This window comes from Mustela nivalis (genome assembly GCF_964662115.1).
Source record: "Mustela nivalis genome assembly, chromosome: 15".
NCBI lineage: Eukaryota > Metazoa > Chordata > Mammalia > Carnivora > Mustelidae > Mustela > Mustela nivalis.
Genome location: NC_139034.1, coordinates 39274950 through 39282014, shown reverse-complemented (window position 1 = coordinate 39282014; position 7065 = coordinate 39274950). Strand labels below are relative to the sequence as shown.

General features: G+C 35.2%; 1 pseudogene across 1 annotated transcript; it reads left to right on the top strand.

Annotated features, from left to right (window-relative positions):
• Window positions 1-5903: 5903 nt before the first annotated feature.
• Window positions 5904-6380, top strand: LOC309849148 (peptidyl-prolyl cis-trans isomerase-like 3 pseudogene; annotated as a pseudogene). Its single transcript has one exon. The product of its transcript is annotated as a peptidyl-prolyl cis-trans isomerase-like 3 pseudogene (transcript).
• Window positions 6381-7065: the final 685 nt, after the last annotated feature.

The following is a 7065-nucleotide window of genomic DNA, read 5'->3' as shown; positions in this document are numbered from 1 at the left end:
GGATGCTTGGGACACACAGGGGAGATTGTTTGGTCTTCTGGGAGGGCTTCCTGGAGAGCATCAGCCATGAACTCCCCTCTCCAGGAATAAGGAAGAGAGCTGGCGACATTTTTTTTTTCTCCCCCATCCATCAGCATCTACTGACTTAAGAGAGCATCAAAATGAAAGCCCACTTAAAAAAAAAAAAAAATCATTGGGGCTCCTGGGTGGCTCAGTCGTTAAGTGTCACCTTCCACTGGGGTAATGATCCCAGGGTCCTGGGATTGAGCCCCACATCTGCTCCTGCTCCTGCTCCACTGGAAGCCTGCTTTTCCCTCTCCTATTCCCACAGCTTGTGCTCCCTCTCTCGCTGTGTCTCTTTCTCTGTCAAATAAATAAATAAAATATTTTTAAAATAAATAAATAAAATAATCAAGGTGATTAGAAGTATGGCCCTACACATGCGATTTTTGCCCCCGTTTGGAACTGTTCATTTGTAATAATTTCATCCAGTCAGTACTGTATAATCTGTGGGAACATGGTATCTGAGGCATACTTAATACTGCCTAAAATTAATCAGCCTGGCCCTAACTCTTCACTGACTCTCAAACCTTTGCAATTGTCCAAGCAGCTTTCCTTGTCTTTAGTGGCTCCCAATATTCAAGGGTGTGTCAAGACCCATTTTGGTGTGTTATTTTTTTTCTTATTCACCTGATGTATAGTAGTTATTCAGCTATTTTCTGGATTTCTTTCAGAGGAAATTGTTCCATACACAGCTGTAAATTCAATGTGTCCATGTGTGGTGCTGAGTTCAAGAGCCTCCTTAAATGGGAACCATCTTGAATGGGAACTCCTGTGTCCCTGCATTCTTTGATTTGTGGCCTCCTCTCCATCTTCAAAACCATCAACAGTGGGTTAAGTTCTTCTCAGGCCTTAAGTATCTCTGACCTCCCATTCTGCCACATATCTCTAACTCAGGGTATTCCATAAGACCTCACTTTTCAAATCTTACTGTGAAAAATATTGCCTCCTTAATGTACAATCTCAGGAAAATATAACCATCTCTCTCTATAATCTATTTATATATATAGCCATCTATATATAAACGTAACCATACAAATATAACCATCTCTCTCTCTCTCTCTCTCTCTCTCTCTCTATATATATATATATATATATATCTTTATATATAAATAAATAAATATATATATATATATCTTTATATATATATATATCTTTAATATTGGTTTGGTATATATATATATCTTTAATATTGGTTTGGTATATATATAGACACACACACACACACACACACACACACACACATATATATATATAGAGAGAGAGAGATGGTTATATTTTCCTGAGATTGTACATTAAGGAGGGAATATTTTTCATGTATCATATATATGATATATATAAATATATATATATATCAGTTTTATATACCTATATGCAAAGTATAAAAGTACATAAAATTTAAAAAACTTAAATATAAGTTTTATTCTATTCCTCTTAGAGGAATAGAGAGATATAAATTAGAGGTGAAGTACATGTAATCCATAATGCTGTCCTCTAAGCTTGATGCCTAGCATAGTTTATCACCATCCATTTGCACATATTCAATTCTAGAATCTTTGCCAATGGAGAAAATTGTATAAATTTAAATTATGAAACAGTTAGTCACAACTTCATGCTTTTCCTCAAATATTTGAAGAAGTTCATCTTAAAAGAAGATGATGACATATTCAGTGATAGCATATAGACCAAACCAATATTAAAGATATATATACAGTCAGAGACAGATCTCAGTCTTAAAATGTAGTATATAATAATAATTATAATTATTATACCAAAATTTTCTCTTTTCTTCTTAGAAATAATGGGCACCTGTCACTAGAAGTATTCAAACCCACATGATATGCTTGCATTTCAGAATGTTTTAGAAGATATTTACAAATTGGGACAAAAAGGCAGATGGGCTCTAAGACAGCTTCTTATACAAAGAATCCATGATTCCTTAGACAGTGGATGAGAGAAATAAAAACATAGAAAGAAATAAAAAAAATAAACAACTTTTTTTCCTTGCCAGCACTTCACTATTTTTAGAAATGTTTACATTTACATTATCTATTATTGTTCTTCTTTCTAAAATATGTCAAAATGGGAAATTTTTACTAATTCAGTCTGATTAGAATTTGTTTCAACTCAGTAAAGTAGGTCTAAACATTATGTACAATAGATGAAGAAAGAGGTGTTAAAGAAAATTAATGAAGGCATAAACTGCAAGGGAATAGTCGTATCATTTGAGAAGCTTATTTGTCTCAAGGGCACTGTTTTAACTGTTAGCACTATGGTCATAGGAAAAGCCCTTGACTCTACCCATTAACCAGCTAAGAAACCTTGGACAAGCTTCATAGTCCCTCCAGGGCTTGATTCTTTCATCTGTGGCTGAAAGGATTTAGTCAAGATGATCTCTAAGATTATTCCCATCTCTTTGGCTTTATTATTTCAGGTGCCACATAGAACCATATCAAGAAGAGAATATCATTTATTGATTTGGATAACTTTATCTTAAGTAACAAATTACATTTAAAATTTCCCTGGCAATAATCTTTAACGTATTATCAAAATAACTGAAAATACATCTTTAAGAATGAAGTGTTTCAGTTTAGTTTATAGGCTTTAGTGGAGAAAACCATTTCATGACAGGAGGTAATAAGCAATGCAGCCATTTTTTTTATAGAAACACGGATATAAAGTTATATATTTTTAGATATTTGCCATCCAATCTCAGCTATAAATGTCTTTATCACCTACAGTTATCTTTGGAATTAAATCTTTTGAGAGATGAATCCTGTAGACTATTTAATGCCTCAGCGGGTTTAGATGCTTATAACTTGTGAAAAGTTAAAATGTTTTCTCTTTTATTTCATATCTATTCTAAACTCTTATTGTTGCTTTTGAAACAGATATTTTAGAAACAAAAAAGGATATGAGTGATCATCTAGCCCGATTTTGGCATTTTTAAACCAAGACCACAAATTCTTTTCACTCCTCCATCAAGAGGTGTTAGCTAGAGTCCTTGCTATTAAAACTCTGAGGTACTCCCTGTGAGATGCTTCACACACTGAGGTGGTTGCATGCTTGAGAGGCCACCTGTACACAATCGGATTGATGATTGGAACTGAGTTTAGACCTCTGCCATTCCCAATGAAGCATCACACGACCGGAGTTGTTTGGGATCCTCCCATTCCAGCCCATCTGCTAAACGAATACCCCTGAGTGGCTTCCATCAAAACTACATGAAAGAGGAGACCCATCTATCTGAGTGCTGGTACATTATTAATTCATGAAATTATGAGATATAACAAAATGATTGTTGTTTTAAGCAACTAACTTTTGGATAGTTTTTGTCCTGTTTTTATTTTTACTGCACCAACAGATAAACAGACTTTGGTCCATGAAAGTGAGGTGCTAAAATTACAAAATCTAAAATGTGTGGCTCTGGTCTGGGGACAGGGCAACAAGCCAAAGTCTGACAAGTCTTAAAATAAATACTATAGAGGACTTGAAAAGAGTGAAAAAAAATTACTAAGAGGTGGTAGAAAGTTTGGTACTACTTCTACCCAGGTAATCTGGAAAATACATAATGTACTTAATAAACTTGGTAAACTAGTCAAGATGTTTTCTGGATGAAGTGCTAAAGGTTCTACCTTGTTTCTTCCTGTTGTCTTTTCAAAAATGAGAGAAATGGGAGATGAAATAATCAACTGTTAATAGGATATGGAGTGAACGTGAAGGGCTTAGGACAACCATTCCAACAAGTGACTTCTCAAAGTAAGAGATGGTCTCAGGGTAGAGATGAAATTTAGTGCACTGTCGGTAGAACAAACCCTGTGGTTTAAGACTTCAGAAGGATGGGCGCCTGAGTGACTCAGTTGGTTAAGTGTCTGCCTTTGGAACAGTCATGCTCCCAGGGTCCTGAATCGAGTCCTATATTGGGCTCAGGGAGCCTGATTCTCTCTCTCTCTCTCTGAGAAATAGATAAAAAAAAAAAAAAAAAAAAAAAAAATCTTTTTAAAAATTAAAAAAAAAAAAAAAAGACTTCAGAAGGATTTAAGCCTGTATCAAATGTACCCTCTCAGTAACAAAAAGAAAAAGGGCATGCCCTATTAGGTGCTCTAGGAGAGACAATAGTGCTTAATGCACAAATAGCTTCACAGAGAAATCAAGATAGAGAAGGATTTACCCCAAAAAGATTTATGGGTTTGGTTTTGTCTAATGGAACAGATTAAGAATTGACACATAAAAAGCTCATGAGATTTTAAAGGAATTATATTAGCACTGAACAGCACAGAAAGAGTAAAAAAAAATTGCCTAGAGATAACCAAAATTCTATATACAAGAAGCATTCTAAGAAAACTAAATTTTGTGGAAAGCAGAGTTTATTGAAAAGGAAGTTTTCAGAGGGCAGGACCAAAGCCATGTAGAATTATAACCCCAAGACTAAGACTAAACCTCAATCAGGAAATCAAAATGTCTGCCAGATTATATTTAAGAATTACTATAGTATAGTGATTGCTTTGTGTCTCATTTTCTCCAAGGAATATTTACTTGATCATCCTATGCCTATTTCCTCTTGGAACTTTTATTTCTCCCAATGATTTGTCTCTTCATTTCACAGGTTTACAGTCTAAGAGTAAATTTATCCAAAGGAAGGAGACCCAAAACAGAGATATTTTTAGAGCTAGATATGATTTAAATTGTGATTATGGACTTTAAACCTGAGCTACATGACATAATAGAATGAGACTTTTTGATGGTTATTGCATGATGCAGGAAGATCAATACTGTTGCAAGCAGGGCTTGTACTACAATGGTTTAGCATGGAAGCAAATTATTTGAAACTTCATTTATGGGTACGCGGTCAGTGATCCCTCCCCTTGAATATGACGTGGTTGAGATTGCTTTAACCAGTAGAGCATGGCAGAAGTGATGTTAGATTGTCTCATATCATGAAACTTTCACTCTTTACTTGACACACTGACCTACCATCAAAGAAATCTAACTACTCTGCAGCTGCCATACCGAAGAGGCCATATTAGGCATTTCACTGGTAATTCCAGCTGAATTCAGCCTTTCAAATGTACCCTTCTAGTCACCGTATGTGTGAGTATGCAATTTGCACCCTCCAATCTAGACTCTATAACAGTTGATTATCATCAAGTGGCCTCTATTACACCACGTAAAATAGTAGGTTTATGCAGAAGATCTCTGTTGGAAGTTCTGACCCACAAAATTTGTGTGATAGAGTAAAATTGTTGTAGGAGTTCTACTACTAAGTTTTGGGATCCTTTGCTCCACAGCAATAGATACCTGGAATGTACACCTTCTCCTTTAAAGATCAATCTTTAACGGATAAAATTATGACAGGGAGAAATGAAGTGATTGTACAGGTTTATGCAATAATATAGGGGAAGAACTGCAGTGCAAAACTAAAGCCCTTATCTTCCTCTTATTTCCACTACACCTCATCATCCTAAAGAAGTGCAATTTTCTTGTATAATGCTATCTTATAATGTTTGGAAATCAAGTACTCACCTTTATGAAAGTCAAACATGCTTCTTCTTAGTCCTTCTGTTTCTTTCCTTTTACCTGATTATCTTCTGCTATTTTATATTTCAAGACTCTGCCCACATAGAAAAATAATAAACATAGGTGAATTCTAATTTTAGTGCACTTCAAAATAGAAATGCAGGATAGCCTGAAGACAGTAATTTCGAATCACAGGCATCTGCGATTACATCTTTTCTGTTTTAACAACAGCTGTGCTACTCGAAGTGAGATGCATTTGCTAACTTCTCTTGATAAGACTGTGAGAAATTAACAACAGTATTTCCTGAAACCATCAAGACAAAAAAATGTCAGTGACACTGAATACTGATGTAAGTGATATTAAAATAGAATGCTTCTGTGAGAGGACACCCAAAACTTGTGAGAGTTTTTTTGGCTCTCAGTACCAGTAATTACTACAATGACTGCGGATTGCATAGAAGTACCAAGGGTTTTACATTTGAAACAGGAGATCTGACAGGTACAAGAAGATGAGGTAATAGTAACTGGGGCAAGAAATTTGAGGATGAATATAGCAACTTTCTTAACCACAATGTTAGAGGTGTTGTATCTATGGTTAATAACAGCCCAAATACCAATGGGTCTTAGTTCTTCACCTATGGCAGTCACTTTTGGACATGAAATATACAGTATTTGGAAAGGTAATGGATGTTCTGAGACTCTAGATGAATTTGAGAATTTACCAGTGAATGAGAAGACATGTCAGCCTCTCAGTGATATGCACAAAGGACATAACTATTCATGCTAATCCCTTTGTGCAGTAGCTGTAGTAGACCTGGAAAAACTGTTGGCAAACTATTCGAGAAACACACCTATTGTGGTTTATGTAGTTTTAATTATATCAAGAGACTGTATCATTCATCTGATTGTTTACAACTAAAATCTTACAAGTTGATGGTACCAAGGGGATCCAAAGGGCTTTTACTCCATTAGAGCATTTTTCTTTGCTAAAACCATTATCCAATATATTTCTTAAAGTTTAATTTTTAAAAATCTTCTGTCTAATTTTTGCCATATATAAACACTCATTTAAAAATAGAAATATACTATTTCTGTGATAAAGACTTAAGGCCCTACCTATTTCTCTGCCCCCATTCACAGTCATCTCTTATAACTAGAATGAAAAGCACTTAATTTCACACTGTTTTCTGAGCTACAGTCAATCCAACCCAGGATCAAGAAAGACTTTAGTCAGAGAAATTTACAAGTTCCAAGCCAACAGATCTACATTTCCACACTGAGATGACTTTTTGATAACTGCACTCTTTTCTTGTGGTGACTTCTTCCAAGTTTGGTTTATGAGATGAAGTCATCCTATATTCTGTACCAAGTAACTGAGTCTCTGTTCCTTGTTTGATCTCATGCCTGAGTCTTGGTTTGGATTTCCTGCAGATTTCCCCTATTCACCCAGAATTGTGTCCCACTCTGTTCTTGGAGATTCTGTACTCT